Source organism: Heptranchias perlo, chromosome 18, assembly GCF_035084215.1.
Source record: "Heptranchias perlo isolate sHepPer1 chromosome 18, sHepPer1.hap1, whole genome shotgun sequence".
Classification (NCBI taxonomy): domain Eukaryota; kingdom Metazoa; phylum Chordata; class Chondrichthyes; order Hexanchiformes; family Hexanchidae; genus Heptranchias; species Heptranchias perlo.
Window position 1 is genome coordinate 32,127,732 of NC_090342.1, and position 18,544 is coordinate 32,146,275.

Below are 18,544 nucleotides of genomic sequence, written 5' to 3' on the forward strand. Positions count from 1 at the left end.
CTATTTTTAAGTCATGGCTTTAAGCTACAGTTGTTAACATCTGTTTTGCCAACGAGTTTGCCTGTTACAGGGACCGAGAGGCTCATTTCCTGCTTGTTATGTACTAAGCTATGATTATCTCTGCTGTGCTGTGACTGCTACAAAACCATTTACTAAACTGGAAGAATATTGAGTAGCACAGGGCTGCTCCATGGAAATCTCAGCAATTCTATTTATTTTTCATGTTTCATGATAACTATGTCCGTTAGAGGCTCAAATTTCCAACTCACAGCAACTTGGCCAAAGATACAGTACAATCTTCACTGAAAATACCTCAATAGTATTGACTTATGGACTTTGTGGCCTGTACTTTCTACATAGTTTTTGCTAAAGTTTTAACTCACATCAACCTGGCAAAACCTTTTTCTGCTGTTAAAATATCAGAACATTGCCAGATAGAAACTGTCCTTTAAATCATGAACTTGCCTCCATTAGTGTTAAATTTGTCCTATGAGAAAGGGAAGTGTTTAGCAATGTTTCAGAGCTCCTTCTGGCAACTACAGGAAAATAGGAATCTTAAATCTCAATGTAAAATCTACATGAATGTTCATGTACAAAATGAAATAAATATTTATACTGAAAGGGAAAGGGCCCATAGCCTTTGCTGTATCCAGTGCACTCAGCCATTTCTTGATATCACGTGGAGTGAATCGAATTGGCTGAAGACTGGCTTCTGTGATGGTGGGGATATCGGGGGGAGGCCGAGATGGATCATCCACTCGGCACTTCTGGCTGCAGTGATTTTTGTCACTGAATCTCCTTACAAAGTCATGTCCATTGAAGTCATGGTTTTTGGGAACAAGGCTGAACATACAGAAGCAGCAGAAAGCTGTGCGAGGAAAGAACTTGGGTCCCTGCATTCATTGAGCACAATGATGGGCAGGAGGATATTTGGCATAACCCAGCAGCCTTTAAAGCTTATATGTGTTCCCCTTGGAATGCCAAACAGTGCAACCTCAAACCTACCTTATACAGCAGTGCATCCACTTCACCAATCATCAAATAGTGAGTTTGGTTTTGCTGGAAAATTAAAGGATACAGCCACTTAAAGGTAAGTCTTTATTGTACTGTTGCAAAAATAAAGAACATATAAGTGCTAGCCCACCCTGTGGGTCATCTCACTCAGCTTAAAAGAACAATCTCTCTGCACCCAGGACCCAAGTTCTTTCCTCGCACAGCTTTCTGCTGCTTCTGTATGTTCAGCCTTGTTCCCAAAAACCATGACTTCAATGGACATGACTTTGTAAGGAGATTCAGTGACAAACATCACTGGGGCTCTGCGACAGTTCTACCTTCCACCTTTTAAGGGATTCTGCATCTGTTGCAAACAATTCCAAAATCATCTAAAATGCCTCCCTCCAACACTGGAGATGTTAGCCAGCATTTGAAGCCTTTCGCTGTGGGTTTCAGTGAGGGTTGTGACCCAGATATAGAAGATCACACTTTAATTTATAAGCACAGTATGCTCCTGCATTAAATTTTAAAGAAAGGATTCATTTGTGCTGAATTTCAATTCATCATGTTCAGTCTCAAGATCAAAACCAGAGCCCAGGGACAAAATCAGTATGATAGATCAAAGGTCCTGCAAACACTTCTCCTGAAGGCACTGACTTGCAGTTGTGGTCAATCACTGATACCAGCAACCCTTCAGTGCCTCAAATATCCTTTCATCTCAGATGAGCATCAACAGCATGTTTTGCCAAGATACTATCCTCAACACATTCCACCAGATGTCACCAGTCATTAGAAATAGATCCCTAGCTTATTTCCCTCACCAACATCGCCCCACCCCCACCCCGGCCCCACCCCTGATTCTTCATTTTCCAAACACAGGACTACCACAGTGACATATGTCATGACAACTGTTGCCAGAGGAGTATTCAGCACTTAGACCAGACCAAAGACCTTCTTGGTGTCTATCACTCAATACTATGTGAGATGGTGCATTCAGGGCAATGGTGCTACCACAGTTCTCCTTCCCGCACTAATCACTGGGGTCCTTTAGATATAAAAGGCCAATTTACTATAACCTGGGCCTATAGCAAATGTGATACTGGAGATTCACGTAAGAAAGACTCTCTCAAGATTAGTACAAACTCATCTTTTGCAGGGCCATTTAAGACAAGACAGACCAGACATTCAACAGAAACAAAAAAACAGAAACACTCAACATGTCGGTAAGCATCTGTGGAGAGAATGAATGCACGATCCTTTCATGGGCAGACCCTTCAGAAAAGGAAAAAATTGGAGGGAGGGTTTATTAGATGAACCACATTTTTAAAAAAAGATAGAATGATCTGTTGAATTTTAAAAATAGGATATGGCCAAATTTTTTTTTTATTCGTTCATGGGATGTGGGCGTCGCTGGAGAAGTCGGCATTTATTGCCCATCCCTAATTGCCCTTGAGAAGGTGGTGGTGAGCGGCCTTCTTGAACTGCTGCAGTCCGTGTGGTGAAGGTTCTCCCACAGTGCTGTTAGGAAGGGAGTTCCAGGATTTTGACCCAGCGACGATGAAGGAACGGCGATATATTTCCAAGTCGGGATGGTGCGTGACTTGGAGGGGAACGTGCAAATGGTGTTGTTCCCATGTGCCTGCTGCCCTTGTCCTTCTAAGTGCTAGGGGTCGCGGGTTTGGGAGGTGCTGTCGAAGAAGCCTTGGCAAGTTGCTGCAGTGCATCCTGTAGATGGTACACACTGCAGCCGCTGTGCGCCGGTGGTGAAGGGAGTGAATGTTTAGGGTGGTGGATGGGGTCCCAATCAAGCGGGCTGCTTTGTCCTGGATGGTGTCGAGCTTCTTGAGTGTTGTTGGAGCTGCACTCATCCAGGCAAGTGGAGAGTATTCCATCACACTCCTGACTTGTGCCTTGTAGATGGTGGAAAAGCTTTGGGGAGTCAGGAGGTGAGTCACTTGCCGCAGAATACCCAGCCTCTGACCTGTTCTTGTAGCCACAGTATTTATAGGGCAGGTCCAGTTAAGTTTCTGGTCAATGGTGTCCCCCAGGATGTTGATGGTGGGGGATTCGGCGGTGGTACTGTCATTGAATGTCAAGGGGAGGTGGTTAGACTTTTTTGTTGGAGATGGTCATTGCCTGGCACTTGTCTGGCGCAAATGTTACTTGCCACTTATGAGCCCAAGCCTGGATGTTGTCCAGGTCTTGCTGCATGCAGGCTCGGACTGCTTCATTATCTGAGGGGTTGCGAATGGAACTGAACACTGTGCAATCATCAGCGAACATCCCCATTTCTGACCTTATGGTGGAGAGAAGGTCATTGATGAAGCAGCTGAAGGTGGTTGGGCCCAGGACACTGCCCTGAGGAATTCCTGCAGCAATGCCCTGGGGCTGAGATGATTGGCCTCCAACAACCACTACCATCTTCCTTTGTGATAGGTATGACTCCAGCCACTGGAGAGTTTTCCCCCTGATTCCCATTTACTTCAATTTTACTAGGGCTCCTTGGTGCCACACTCGGTCAAATGCTGCCTTGATGTCAGTCACTCTCACCTCACCTCTGGAATTCACCTCTTTTGTCCATGTTTGGACCAAGGCCTTTGGTTATAATATCATGAGACTATAGGAGGCAAGAGAAATAAAATTAGACATTTCAAAAACTGAACAGCTGATGCAGTGGCGGGACATGGAGGAAGAGGCTGGAAAAAATAGAAGCACAAAAAAAACTGGTGAAATGGAGCAGGATCCAATGTCCCAGGAGCCTGAATGAAGGAAACAGTAGGACAACACCAAGGGGGCAGACCATCCTGCCGACACAGTTCTGAATGAGGGGCCCTCTCCAAGCACCAACCTGTCCCATCTTCCCTCCTACCTGCATAAACACCAGCACGCTCATCCCAACACTTCTCGATGAAGAGAAAGTGGGAGCTACAGTTAAAGGTCTGGTTAATCAATTATTAAGGTCAGATGGCAGCAAAGTGCCCAATAGAAAAGCAAAGTGCTCTTTCTGCAGCTTACATTGAGCTTCATTGGCACAGTGTAGAAGGCCAAAAACAGAAGTTAGATGGGACGGTGAAGTGAAGTGGCAAATTACAGGTTGCTAGTTATAGCACTTGCAGATAGAATAAATGAGTGACTGAATCTGTGTTCAATCTCCTAAACAGAGGAGACCACACCATGAGCAATGAATACAGTATACTAGGTTGGAAGAAGTATATGTAAACTGCCATCTCACCCAGAAGAAGCGTTTGAGGCACTAGGCAGTGGTGTAGCAGAAGGTGAATGAATGTGCATTGTATCTCCTGTGCTGGAATAGAAGAGCAGGTGGTAGGGATGGTGGAAGTCAACAAGGTGTCATTGAGGCAAATGTTTCTTTACAAAGTGGGAGGATAAGAATTATATGGGGCTGTGTTGAAAGTGGCAAAATATTAACTATCAAATGTAGAGGCTGGTGGGGACAAGGGGGATCCCACCATGAAGGGGGGAGGGGGGGTGGAGAGCAGGGTTGATGGTAGATGCACAGGTAATGGGCATACCTGCCCAAGGTTTCTGTCTACCACAGTGGAGGGGAATTCTTGCCCATGGAGAAAGGATGATATTTCAGATGTTCTAGTGCTGAAGGTGGCAGCAGAGCTCCTGCCAGCCTTCCCGTACCTCACGCAAGTGGCTATTTAACATATGTGACCCAGACTGGATATTGGTAGGTTATTCGATCATGGAGGGTATGACAGCTGATCTTACCCCCACTGAACGTTCACACACATACATTTTCCTGAAAGAGTTATTGGCTAGCAATTAGGATTGGGAACCTTTTTGATTCCTCTTCCCATCTCAACTATGGCGCCCAAATTGCAGTCCTGGTGGAGATCAACTAACTCAACATAGACCAGGAATCAAACCTAAGAGCTTCTGCTGTGTCAGATTTGGAGCAGTGCCTTTTCCGATTAGGTCATTGGGGGAACTATGGGAGGAATCTTCAACATACTTTCATGCGAATGGATAACAAGATGGCAACCTGACAATGACGATAAAATCAAAAATACACTAACATCGCTGTTAAGTATTACCTGCCTTTGTTTCATGATGTGCTTTTTAATGGTTGCTGTGCTGAACACAAACAGTTTGTTCTGGGAATCTGTTCACATAGTGTTTCAGGCTAGAAAATAGTTAACTAGCTCCTGATGACTAGAATGTGGTAAGATCACAATCAGAGTGAATTTAAAAACATTTATTGGGCTATGCTGCTCCTTTGTTTTGGAGTCTTGTTTTGAGCCCAATCTTTCACCTTGATCCCATTTCAGAGGACAGAGGCAGCAGGAGGCCAGGGCGATTTTGACTGCCCGGGTCTCCTTTAAATGCCACTGATTCATTTCGCACCTGGAATTGGAGTGGTTGCTGGCTGGCAAAGGTCAGATGACCAAGGGCTGCATGCCGGCCTCCAGGTTAGTGGTGGGGAGGGGGTTTCGGGAGAGCCTAGTGGGTGGGAAAGGAGGGGGGCCAAGTCCTTGTAGGGCCTGAAGAAATATTCCTGCTTCTCCTAGGTCCATAAAGGAAAGTTTTAGACTTTACCAGAGGGCATTTACTGTCTTCAGACGAGCTGCAGGCCTGATTCTGCCTAACGAGAAGGCCTAGCTTCCCTGCTCAGGCCCAGTTAAAATTGCATCGAGGTCCTATTGACATACTTCGTAGAAGTAGTAGAGTGAGTAAATCTTCTTTTTAAAGACAGCATTTGGGCAATTAATTATCTGAAGCAACTGATTGTGTTTGGATGCACATTACAATCTTCATTACTTTTGGCACCTTGATCTGCAATGTGTTGGTAGAGCAACTTGTGAGCCTGTCTAGTCGGCAAGTCATGGATGTGAAAATTGGCAGAATGATTTCAATGTTAAAGAATGCTAATGTGACTAAACTTTATTTTGTAATGTACAGTAAATATACGGAGGGCATTTGTGCCTGTCAGTTGCAGTACCATATTTCTAACACTAGGTGGCAATAATACACCTTCTAACTGGAATAACAAGCATATTTTTCACATCCTGTGTTACAGCCAGTTGGCAACAATTCGACCATTGTGTTTGTGTTTCCTTTCCTTACTTATCTACTGATTGGACAGTAAAAAAGATGAGGTGATATCCTCATCATCCCTTAAGCCATTAGAATATTTTGTGAGTTTGTGTAATTAATGTACAAGAAAGTATATCAAAAACTATTTATTTTACTTTTTCATTTTAGATTTGGATGCTTCAGATTGGCAAAAGTATTCCCCCTCATCAATGCAACATACTGTATGGTCTTCGACCTGAAACTCTGTTTCTTTCTCCACAGTTGCTGCCTGACTTGCTGAGTATTTCCAGCATTTTCTGTTTTTATTTCAGATTCCCAGAGTCCGCAGTATTTTGCTTTTGATTCAGTGTTTAATTCACGGCCACTTCTCTTCCAGAAATGCCCACCTTGAAGAAGTTCAGCTCTTCTCTCCGACGGGATTTCCGTTTGTCTCTTTTACCTTGTTCACCTTCATTGCTTTCTGTTTCCCTTCTCCTACTTGATCAGGTATCTACTAAAACTCACTTTCACACCCACATCTCTCTCTTCAGCAACTGTCTCCGGCTCCGACTTATTCCATGTGGATTCCAATTTAAATTCTACCCTTCATGTTTTGGATCTGCCCGTGATCACAGATATCTCCATGATATTCAGCGTTCCTCGAACCACTGCTCTCGCCGCTTCCTGAGATCCACGCCACGCACTGCTGCATGCACGCTCTCAACCTCTCTCTTCAGCAGCACCGACACACTCTATTTCAGAGTTGTCCTGTTCTGCAGGCCCATTTCATCCTTCACCTCATCGAGCGCTTTAACAAAAAACTTTTTTTCTTCCTGAACGCCAACTCTCAAACATCTCCTCCTACCTCCCCGTTGACCATGACCCCACACTGAACATCAAGCCATAGTTTCCCAGACTGTCACTGACCTCATCTCTTCTGGAGATCATCCCTTCACGGCCTTCAACCTCATAGTCCCCCAACACTGCAGAGTCCGCTTCGACCTCCTTACCAAGCACAAAAAGTACTGCCCCTGTAGTCCCATCGATTCAGCCTGTTCTTGCCCCACAGAACTTATTTCTTCCTATCTCGACTCTATTTTTTCTCCCCTTGTCCAGTCTCTTTCGATCTACATCCACGATTCTTCCGACCCTCTCCACCACTTTAACAGTTTCCAGTTTCCCAGCCCTAACCATCACTTTTTCACCACGGACGTCCAGTCCCTCTACACCTCCATCCTCCACCAGGATGGCCTGCAGGCCCTCCGCTTCTTCCTTGAGGCCCAACCAGTCCCCCTGCACCACCGCCTGGCTGAACTTGATCTTACGTTGAACAATTTCTCCTTTGACTCCACTCACTTCCTCTAAATAAAAGGTGCCGTTATGGGAACCTGTATGGGTCCTATCTATGCCTGCCTTTTTGTGGGATACGTGGAACATTCTTTGCTCCAGTCCTAGTCAGGTTCTGTCCCTCACCTCTTTTCCGGTATATTGATGACTGTAATGGTGCCGTTTCCTGCTCTCGCCCCAAACTGGAAAATTTCATCAACTTTGCTTCCAATTTCCACCCTTCCCTCACCTTCACATGGTCCATCTCCAACTCTTCCTTTCCCTTCCTCGACTTCTCTATCTCCCTTTCTGGGGATAGGCTGTCAACCAATATCTACTATAAGCCCACACTTCCTCCCACCCCGCTTCCTGTAAGGACTCTATTCCATTCTCCCAGTTTCTCCATCTCCGTCTCATCTGTTCTGATGATGCCACCTTCCACACCAGTGTTTCTGAAATGTCTTCCTTTTTCCTCAACTGAGGATTCCCCTCCACAGTAAATGACAGGGTCCTCGACCGTGTCCATCCCATTTCCTGCACTTCTGCCCTCACCCCTTCCCCTCCCTCCCAGAACCACAATAGGATCCCCCTTGTCCTCACCTTCCATCCCACCAGCCTCCACATTCAATGGATCATCCTCTGCCATTTCCGCCACCTCCAGCGCAATCCCACCACCAAACACATTTTCCCCTTCCCTCCGTTTTCTGCATTCCGAAGGGGCCGTTCCCTCCGCGACTCCCTGGTCCACTCTTCCATCACCCCTAACACCCGCTCTCCTTCCCACGGCATCTTCCCGTGTGAGCGCAGGAGATGCTACACTTGCCCTTTCACCTCCTCCTTTCCCACTGTCCAGGGCCCTAAACACTCCTTCCAGGTGAATCAGAGATTTACTTGAACTTCTTTCAATTTAGTATACTGTAATCGCTGCTCTCAATTAGCCAAACACAGATTGGGTGATCGCTTTGCTGAACACCTCTGCTCAGTCCGCAAGTGTGAGCCTGACCTGCCGGTCACTTGCCATTTTAATTCTCCTTCCCACTCCCGCTATGACCTCTGTGTCCTCAGCCTCTTACGCTGTTCCAATGAAGTTCAAAGGAAGCTCGAGGAACAGCACCTCATCTTTCGATTAGGCACTTTACAACCTTCCGAACTCAAAATTGATTTCAATAACTTCAGATCATAACCACTGCTCCCATTTTTTTCGGACTGGAAGGTGCTGGTAATGGTTCTGCTGTTGCCATTTACAGCTCCTCTAGACCCATCTTTTGTTTCTTTACTTGTCCCATTACCACCCTCCTTGCCTTGCACCATCATCCCTTTTGTCATTTAATCACTCCTGCCCTCCACCCTATCACAGATTTTCCCTTTTGTTCTTTCTTCCCCTCGTCTTCCCCCCCCCTGCCACCCACACCAACCACACAACTTGGCCTGGGTCTATACTTGCTTAAAATCTGTTAAATCTTTAATTTCTTCCAGTTCTAACGAAATGTCATCGACCTGAAACGTTAACTCTGTTTCTTTCTCCACAGATGCTGCCTAGTTTGCTGAGTATTTCCAGATTTCCAGCATTTTCTGATTTTATAGTCTGTGTGCAATTTATACATTAAATACCATGGTAAGAAATCATGTTAGTAAAGGGAAAAATTCTACCCTCTGTTAGGGGAATCGAGAACATGAGGACAGAATCATAGAATTCAAGCAAAGCCGGTTAAAAGAGAATCCTTGAAAGTGAAAAATGTCTTCACATAAAAGATTTTAAGAATGTTTAAAGCATTCTCCCTGAGGCCAAAGATGCAGAATCAATGGAGTTGATTAAAAGGGAGACAAATAGTTCAGAAGTAACAGTATTAGGACATATGGCGAAAAGGAAGGGCATTTGTATTTAAAAGATTAAGTAGCTCAAGTTAACAAAATGATGGAGTACGCTCGATGGACTGAATCACCTAATCACGTTCCTATGTTCCTGAATAACAAAAGGTCCAAAGATCTAAAGGAATATTTGTGTCATGTTTGTATTAATTAAAGGACTAAAAACATTACATAAACTAAAATGTGTTTGTTAAGGGCTCCTCCCTTTATGACCGCAGTGGAACTCACGCCGATTGCAAACTTTGCGATCCCCCCCTTCCTCACTTACTTTGCCGTATCCATGGGTCCCCGGTGACAGCCTGACCTCATGCCAACACCCGCCAGTACTGAGGTCATTCCCGCTGGCTTTGGGCAGGCAAATGCGGCCCGGGAGCTAAAATCTCTCGGGCCTCACACTCTAGGGGCTGGGCGGAGTGCCGTCCATTTCAGCTCCTGTACCCCCGATTCACCCCCACCACATTAAAATTGGGGCTCTTCTCTCCTACCTTCAAATAGAGGACAAATTGTCAATCCAGTACCCATTCCAGAGCATCACTGTGCATATGCAAATGAGCTGACTCAGGAAATTCTGGCAGACTCAGCTGGGCCAGAGCAACTCCAGAATTATTGGAGTAAATCTGGCTCAACTCACTGCATGCAATTTTAAGGCCACGTAAGAACATAAGAAATAGGAGCAGGAGTAGGCCATACTGCCCCTCGAACCTGCTCCGCCATTCAATCAGATCATGGCTGATCTTCTACCTCAACTCCACTTTCCTGCCTAATCCCTATATCCCTTGATTCCCTTAGTGTCCAAAAATCTATCGATCTCTGTCTTGAATATACTCAATGACTGAGCATCCACAGCCCTCTGGGGTAGAGAATTCCAAAGATTCACAACCCTCTGAGTGAAGAAATTTTTCCTCATCTTGGTCCTAAATGGCTGACATCTTATCTTGAGACTATGACCCTCAGTTCTAGATTCCCCAGCCAGGGGAAGGTGCCTCTCAGCATCTACCCTCTAAGGATTTTAAACTTTTCAATGAGATCACCTAGAATCATAGAAAATTTACGGCACAGGAGGCCATTCAGCCCATCGTGTCCGCACCGGCTGAGAAACGAGCCACCCAGCCTAACCTCACTTTCCCGCATTTGGTCCGTAGCCCTGCAGGTCACGGCTCTTCAGGTGCACATCCAGGTATTTTTTAAATGAGTTGAAGGTTTCTGCCTCTACCACCCTCTCAGGCAGTGAGTTCCAGACCCCCACCACCCTCTGGGTGAAAAAAATTCTCCTCATTTCTGCTTTAATCCTTCTACCAAACACTTTAAATCTATGCCCCCTGGTTATTGACCCCTCCACTAAGGGAAGTAGGTCCTTCCTATCCACTCTATCTAGGCCCTTCATAATTTTGTACACCTCAATCAAATCACCCCTCAGCCTCCTCTGTTCCAAGGAAAACAACCCCAGCCTATCCAATCTGTCATCATAGCTAAAATTTTCCAGTCCTGGCAACATCGTCATAAATCTCCTCTGCACCCTCTCTAGTGCAATTACATCCTTCCTGTAATGTGGTGACCAGAACTGTGCACAGTACTCAAGCTGTGGCCTAACTAGTGTTTTATACAGTTCTAGCATAACCTCACTGCTCTTATATTCTATGCCTCGCCTAATAAAGGAAAGCATTCCATATGCCTTCTTAACCACCTTATCTACCTGTCCTGCTACCTCCAGGGATCTCATTCTTCTAATCTCCAGAGAATATAGGCCTATTCTGCTCAATCTTTTCTCATAGGACAACCCTCATCCCAGGAATCAATCTAGCAAACCTTCGTTGCACCCTCTCTAAGTATATCTTTCCTTAGGTAAGGAGACCAAAACTGTACACAGCACTCCAGGTGTGGTCGTACCAGAGCCCTATATAATTACAACAAGACCTCCTTACTCTTATACTCGCAATAAAGGCCAACATACCATTTGCCCTCCTAAGTGCTTGCTGTACCTGCATGTTAACTTTCTGTGATTCGTGTACAAGGACACCCAAATCCCTCTGAATACCAACATTTCTTAATCTCTCACCTTTTAAAAAATATTCTGCTATTCTATTCTTCCTACCAAAGTGGATAATTTCACATTTCCCCACATTATACTCCATCTGCCACCTTCTCGCCCACTCACTTAACCTGTCTCTATCCCTTTGCAGCCTCTTTGCATCCTCTTCACAGCTTATTTTCAGACCAGGCACCAGTCTATGTCTCAGTGTGTTGGTTGAGTTTGCACCAAACTGACAACATGCAGCCAGTTGCTTTAACACTGCGACATACAATCAATGAACTCCCTCTCTAACCCGATTTTAACTCGGTAGGAGTCGGGGGTTCAAGAGCTGAAGTGTAAGGTGAATTGCTCAGCCCTCCAGTGACATCACCACTGGAGTCAAAATTTGTGGGGGGGGTCAGGTCGCACCGGGGGCTCATGAAAATGGTCCCCAGCAAGGTAAGTAAGGAATGGGGGTTGACGATGGGGTTTTGGGGGGGGGAATAGCCCAGGGCAGGGGAGGTCCAAGGTATTCTCTCCTGCTCCTCCTGGCCCACGAGGAACCTTTAAAAAAATTTTAAAAATTAAACTTATCTGGGCCTCCTGTGGCCAGGATCCTAGGGGTTTGAGCTCATGCAGCCTTTAGTCAGGCCTGCAGTTAAAGTGGTGCACGCATCCTGATCATGTCATCAGGATGTGACTTTGCTAATTGCTGCCCTGTCGAAGTTCAGCTGACCCCGTACAAGTCCAAAATTGAACTTGGGATCAGTAGCTGTATTGAACATACCTAAGGAGTCGCACGACACCAGGTTATAGTCCAACAGCTTTATTTGAAATCACAAGCTTTCGGAGCTTTGCTCCTTCGTCAGGTGAAGTGAACATACCTGAATGTGTTACTCTGCGCTCCTGACACTTAAATGGTTTGAGAAAATAAAAATACTGCATTCAAAACTGCATTTGGCACACAATACGGTCATGTGTCATCGCACAAATACTCCCAGATAGAAAGTAAATGCCAGCAAGTAAATGTATGCTCAAACAATAACAATGTGTGTGGGGGGAGGCAGGGTCTATTAGTGTAAGTGTCAGGGTGTGCCTGTGACCTCTGCCGCTGACCTAGAGGTTTTAAAAAAAAAATTATTTTCCCTTCTGTCTCCTTTTTTTCTCTCTCTCAATCCAATCTTTCTTTCCCTCTCTTTATTTCTCTTCCTGTATCTAATTTGACTCTAATTCACCCTATTTCCTTCTCCGTTGTTCACTCTGTTTCTCTATCCTTAAATTTTATTGGTTAAGGAGGTAGACTGTCGGTCCTGTCGTTCACCAAGGTCCCGGACGTCCCATTGACTGCGCACTTCCAGCAAAAACACGGCGCAAAAATTTTCCAAGCTGAATGGTGAGGAAAAGATCCAACTCACCACGAGATGTCCCGTTCCAGCAAATTCTGGGCCATTAATCTTGATATTCAAATATGCTTTAATTTTGATGCCTTAATTTTACTCTGTTCTGTCCAACTAAGTGCTTATGCTGGGTGATAATTAATATTTACCGTGTATAATCAAACAACAGATATTAAAATGTCCCTTTTAAGTTTATATTTTATTGAAACATAAACATTTCAGTTGAATAAAGCAAATGTCTAACAAGTTGAATAAAAGCAGTAAAGGGAAAAGCCTTCACAAACCATTAGTTTCTATATTTAGGTAGCACACAATGGGGGAGCAGTGGTTTTATTATTTAACAATATTCCAAATAATGTCAAATCTCAGGACCCCATAGTTGCTGTGATGTGTCTGGGTAGGAAAGAACCATGTGCCAAGTGGATATTCTTCAAATATCACTGCCAAGTCATTCATACCACACTATTTTTGTGTGGCTGCATACTTTAAAGCCCTTTCGAAAAACATCCTCTCATTTTGCATTGACAGGTTTATTGTGTGCATATGGTGGGTAAATGTGGAGCAATACTCCAAAAGCATCTCTGGTGCAGTGCTCCATTTAAGCAGTGTGTACTGTCTCAGAAGTGTCCCACCATCAATCTTGAGAGCAATCAGCCAGGAATACACAGCATTTTTGGTCTCTCATGGCCCTTGGCTCAATTCACAGGACATAGGTCCCATTGTTTCCAATCACTGGATAAATGCAGTATAAATTGAACCATAATCAGCCGCTTTGTGGCATTGGACACATGGGACTTTGGCCTGCAGTAAAACCCAATGATTGCTTGAAATTTCCTAATAGCTTCAATTAGCAAGAAATCGAGTCATATATGCACTGGGGTGGAGGGGTGAATTGATAGCAGCAGAACAATTTGTATCCTGCTGGTCTTCTCTATTGGTGACCTTCATCAAGACAAAGGATGAATTGTGTTTTACATGAATCCAAATGTGTTTTCCCTCTGCTTCTGTACAGACGCCCCTATGCTAATACTGTCTAAGCAGTGGTTGTGATGTGATGTGTAATATAGCATTTTAATACTTTACAGATAACCATAAAGTTCAGACTGTAGCAAGTCATTTTACTGGGATCCTTAGGGCTAGCAGAGAGAAGAGACTTTCATCCCATCAGTGTAGGTGGATTCAAAGCAGCATTGATGCCTGCTGCACCATCCAGTCTCCACAGTAAAGCTATTCAAGTTTTTGCACCAGAGCCAGTTTCAGGAATGGGCATTTTGTCACTTGTAGTGCTGCTCTCTACCCTTCATCTCTGGGCTTCTAACTCTGTGATTGGCAGGAATCCAGGAAGGGAAGTGTTGAGCCTGTAGGTTTAGTGCACAAACCATGCATTTTGGAGATTGACATGGCCTCTGAAAGCTTGAAAATCTTCACAATGAAAAATGTTGGAAAGAGTTTATTTTCATCAGATCAGCTTTTTAAGTGGAAATAAATAAATGCAGAGTTACTGGGGGTGTGATGCTTTAACTAGGAAGCACAAAGTAAGAACTGACAGTAAGCTTACATCCCCTGCACTACACAATGATTAAGCTGAAGTTGCAACAAGACCACAAGACCAGTGTAAACAAAGTAAGCCTGCTTCTAATTTCAGAAAAATGACTTTATATTCATCTTCTACTCACAATGCAGCTGATTTACGTCTTTGGCCCAAATTTTCCACCCTGAATTGAATTAATACATTGACCTTCACTGATGGGAACCATGGTTTCATTTCTGGCGGCAGTAATTTTAAATATTTAAACAAACAAGTCACATTATCCAGGGCAAAACAGCCAATGTGTATTAGGGCAACCACTGGACCACTAGGGTTGGGGGGGGGGGGGGAGGGAAGGAGAGGATGGGAGGGGATGTTTCCCCCCATTATATGCCCTCTTCCTCCAGCACCAAATCCTGGACTTTCCCTGATTTCCCATCCCCAATTTGTTACCTCTCTTCGGGTATAAACTCAAATTTATGTTTTCTATTGTTAAAACAATTTGTTGACTGCTTTGGCCCCTTGTGACTAATGCTGGGAGGATCCTGTGGTAACCCTTAGGACTTTGGCTGCAATGCGTTCCCAGTGTTCTTCGTTCATGCTGTAACCCAGCACTTACATCTGCTGCAATACAGAACATTTCTCAGAAGGATTTTTTTCTTTTTTTTTTAAACACACATTTTCTTTAAAAATATAAGAACAGCTGCAAACTTTATAGAAGCTGAGTGACAATTCTGTGCTTTTTTTCTTTTTAGGAAGACAAAAACTAATTTGAAAATATTCACTAATTACTAAAGCAGTAAATTCTCTATTATGAATACAGTCATTCTATTTTACATCTTCACTTCACACAATTCCCGTAAACAACGCACTCAAAAACTTTCCAATAAAAGTGCTTTCAATTGCAAAGCTCTGCTCCATAAACAAAGAGGACTCCTGAAACATTATGGAAAAACTACTAACCATACTCAAGTTGGACATCATTTTAGTGACTTCTTCAATATTTAATATTAATGGGGTCTGCTGCCTTAGAAGTCTTAGTTGATTGATGAAATGTACACAAAATCTCTAGGGTTTCACTGCACAGGGTCTCACTCCCCATACACAGGCTGGGTGTTCATCAAAATTGTCACAGAATCCCTAAATGTTACAAAGATAGGGAGATAACTAAACACTGAAGATATCTTAGTCCTGCCTTGCTTCTATCTTTTAATGCCTTGAAACTGTTGAGCAGAGTCATGTTAGGACAGGACTCTTTAGGTAGAATTTGCCACACAATGACATTGTGAAGTCCTCTCCATAAATTAGAATCCCAGCTCACACTCAACTATCCATTTACATATATTATAGTGGATAATTTGTAATATTTTGAGTTTTACAATTTTGAAGTCACAAGACGTGCATCAGATACTTAAGGAGTCATTTCTTCACACTTACATCATTGGGGGTAATTTCCTGAGTATGCGCTGGTGGTGGGAACCTCCTTTACAAGCAAGTGCATATCAGGAAAATCACAGGCAATGCACCTGCGATTTCCCATTATGAGTTGTCAGGGTTCCTCCCCACCGATGCATATTCAAAAAATGCGGGCTGTTAACTGGTGAGCTAGATGGCCAGCATATGTAATGAATGTCGTCTCAGCACAAAGAAGGGAATTTAAAGAATATCTGTTTTATAAAAAAGAGTGGATGGATATGGATTTGGAAGAAGGAAACACAAAAACTCTCAGATCAGGTCCAGAAATAGGGCTTGGATGATGCGGCAAGCTGGATTGGCTTTTTCTCTTTCATACATTAATACATCCTTGTGCCTCAAAGCATAAGTCAAATTCCAGTGGTAGGTTCCACAGGGCTCCACCTCCCTGAAAAGTAACAAATGGAGTCAAAAGTCTGTGATGGAAAAGGGGTAAGAACATAAGACGGAGAAAAGCCACTGACCCCATCAAGTCCACTACTTGAAGAAGAGCTTCTGTAATTCTACAATCCATAGAAAAGTCGAGCAAAAAGAGGCCATTCAGTCCAACAAGCTTATTCCACCCAGAGGCCGTGTATGGTTATTTCTATGATGGACTCCCCCTGCACCATCTGTTTATCCCTTACATTAAGGAACACTAAGTTCTTTTCCTCTCCTCTGAAAAGAAAAGTCAAGCAGTGCGTTAATATCTTTATAACCCTTAATCTTCCTTTTCGACAGATATCGAACCAGCTCCCTTTTAAAAGTGTAATGAACCTCAAATCAACAGCCTTCACTGGAAGTCTGTTCCATATGTTCACTATTCTGTGAGAAAAAAGGTGGGTTTTTTTTCTCCCTGACATCTAAAGATAATCAAGCAAAAATACCAGGTCATCGGTCTGCATTATTTAAACCCGATGGGTTGTTTACCACAGATGATATTCCTGTGGTACCAACACAACTGAAACCATAATGTTCCACAGAGTACTTAAATCCTTCAATCACATTATTAACCAGGTGTTCCCTCATGCCCTCTCCTTTTGAGAGGAGGTAATAGGTATGTAGAGGGAATTGGCAATAAATCCTAAACTATGATGAAGAATTTAACCAAAGAACCACAGAACTCAAGCACTGTCTTTTTAAACTAGTAACAGGAAATCCTGTGAAAGTACCAATGTGAAATATTCTAAAATTATATAATATCCCACAAGAATAATTTAAAATACGTTTTCCTCCTGTTCTTATAAATACTACACACGCTAATAAATAATGTCTTAAATGTAGTCAGATGCCCTGAAGGTGATTCTCGAGCACATAGCCTATCCTATCATACACTGAACCATGAACTCAAAAATACTGCAAAATATGCTGTATTGATTATATATTAAAACTGTTTTGATGCCATTTGTTGAGAGACTGAATTGTGATTCAATGAAAAGTGTGCATTATTGGACCAAATATCACACCTTTTCTCAAAGCTATCTACGTGACAATCCACTTAATAGAGACCACTTTCATCCTAGTATTTTTTTTATAACACTACAGAATCATTTGTAAAGTCAAATCCGAGCAGTGCTAGTTTGAGAAAAATATACTCCAAAAGAATACTGGGAGCAAAAAGAAACACAATAAATACTTCCATAAGGAACATCATGCCCCTCTGATAGAGTATTACTTTTCTCAATGTGTGTGGATACCACTATGAAAATCATATGCATTACAAAGTTCCTGGCCTCCCCTGCAGAATCTCTATTCCCATTCTCTTGTTTCACCCCACTGTTCTTTGAAACACAGTGCAACCTTTTAAAGTCATTGAACCTTTTTTTCATCAGGAGTCACTCTACTATTGCATTAAGTATATTGCTGCACTGATAAATGAGGTACTCTTAACTCTGATCAAAATGGTGTTTTATGACAAAAGAAAATATAAAATTCCTGAAGACCTATTCTAAATTGAAGTGATCTATAAATTCAGATACGTTTAAAAACAGAGCTGTGCGTGAAAACTCAATATAAAATCTTACTCTGCTTTCTTTAATCTACCAAAAGCTTATTAACAGCAATGTTAATTATGGCCAACGCAATCTGTAAATCTGGATTATCTATAGTAAAATGGAAATGCTTCCATCAAGCTGCCTTTATATTAGATAATTTACTTTACATTTGTAACCTAGAAATTAAGTTATTAAAGCTGTGCCCTTGTTGTCCAAAGATACACAATTTTCATCAATCAAATGTTCATCAAATCACCAGTTGCACTAGAAAATTATTAGTCAGTACTTGGAAAGTCATTTTGTGTGTGTTTCTGTCTTCAAGCCAGAATAAGTCTATTTTTCATTTCTCAGGTACATCAGTTACTCTGCTGAGGGATGACTGATGAATCCTGGGTTCTTATCCCCTAAATGTTCTATACAGTGACAGCATATATCATGCACAGACTGGTAATGAAATGGGTTTAAAACACCCTGTGTCATTAGTTAATCAAACACAAACAGATCATTGAATAGTAGATGAAGTGTGAAATGGTGATGAAGAACAAGAAGCCCAGAGCATTGGGCTCAGAGAAGAGCAGCCAAGTTAATAGTCCAGACACGACTGACTCAGACTTCAGCAAGTTTACCAGTCTCAGGCAAATCATCTGGTGAATGGAGGGAAAGAAGTGAGGAAGCACTTCACACACCATTCAAGCACATCTTCTGATAGATCAACCAAGTAATAGCATTGAAGTTATCCACAGGAATGACCATGAACAAAGATTGTCCTGCCTTCTTGATTGACGCACCTACACAGAATTTTGGGCAAAGGTGATTGGAGGTTAGGGGAGAGATAACTTGGGATGGAGAACATTGAAAAAATAAAACATTATTTACACAATATTTACAACTTGACAGGCCACTAGAGGTCTGAGTCACTGTGCCAAGAATA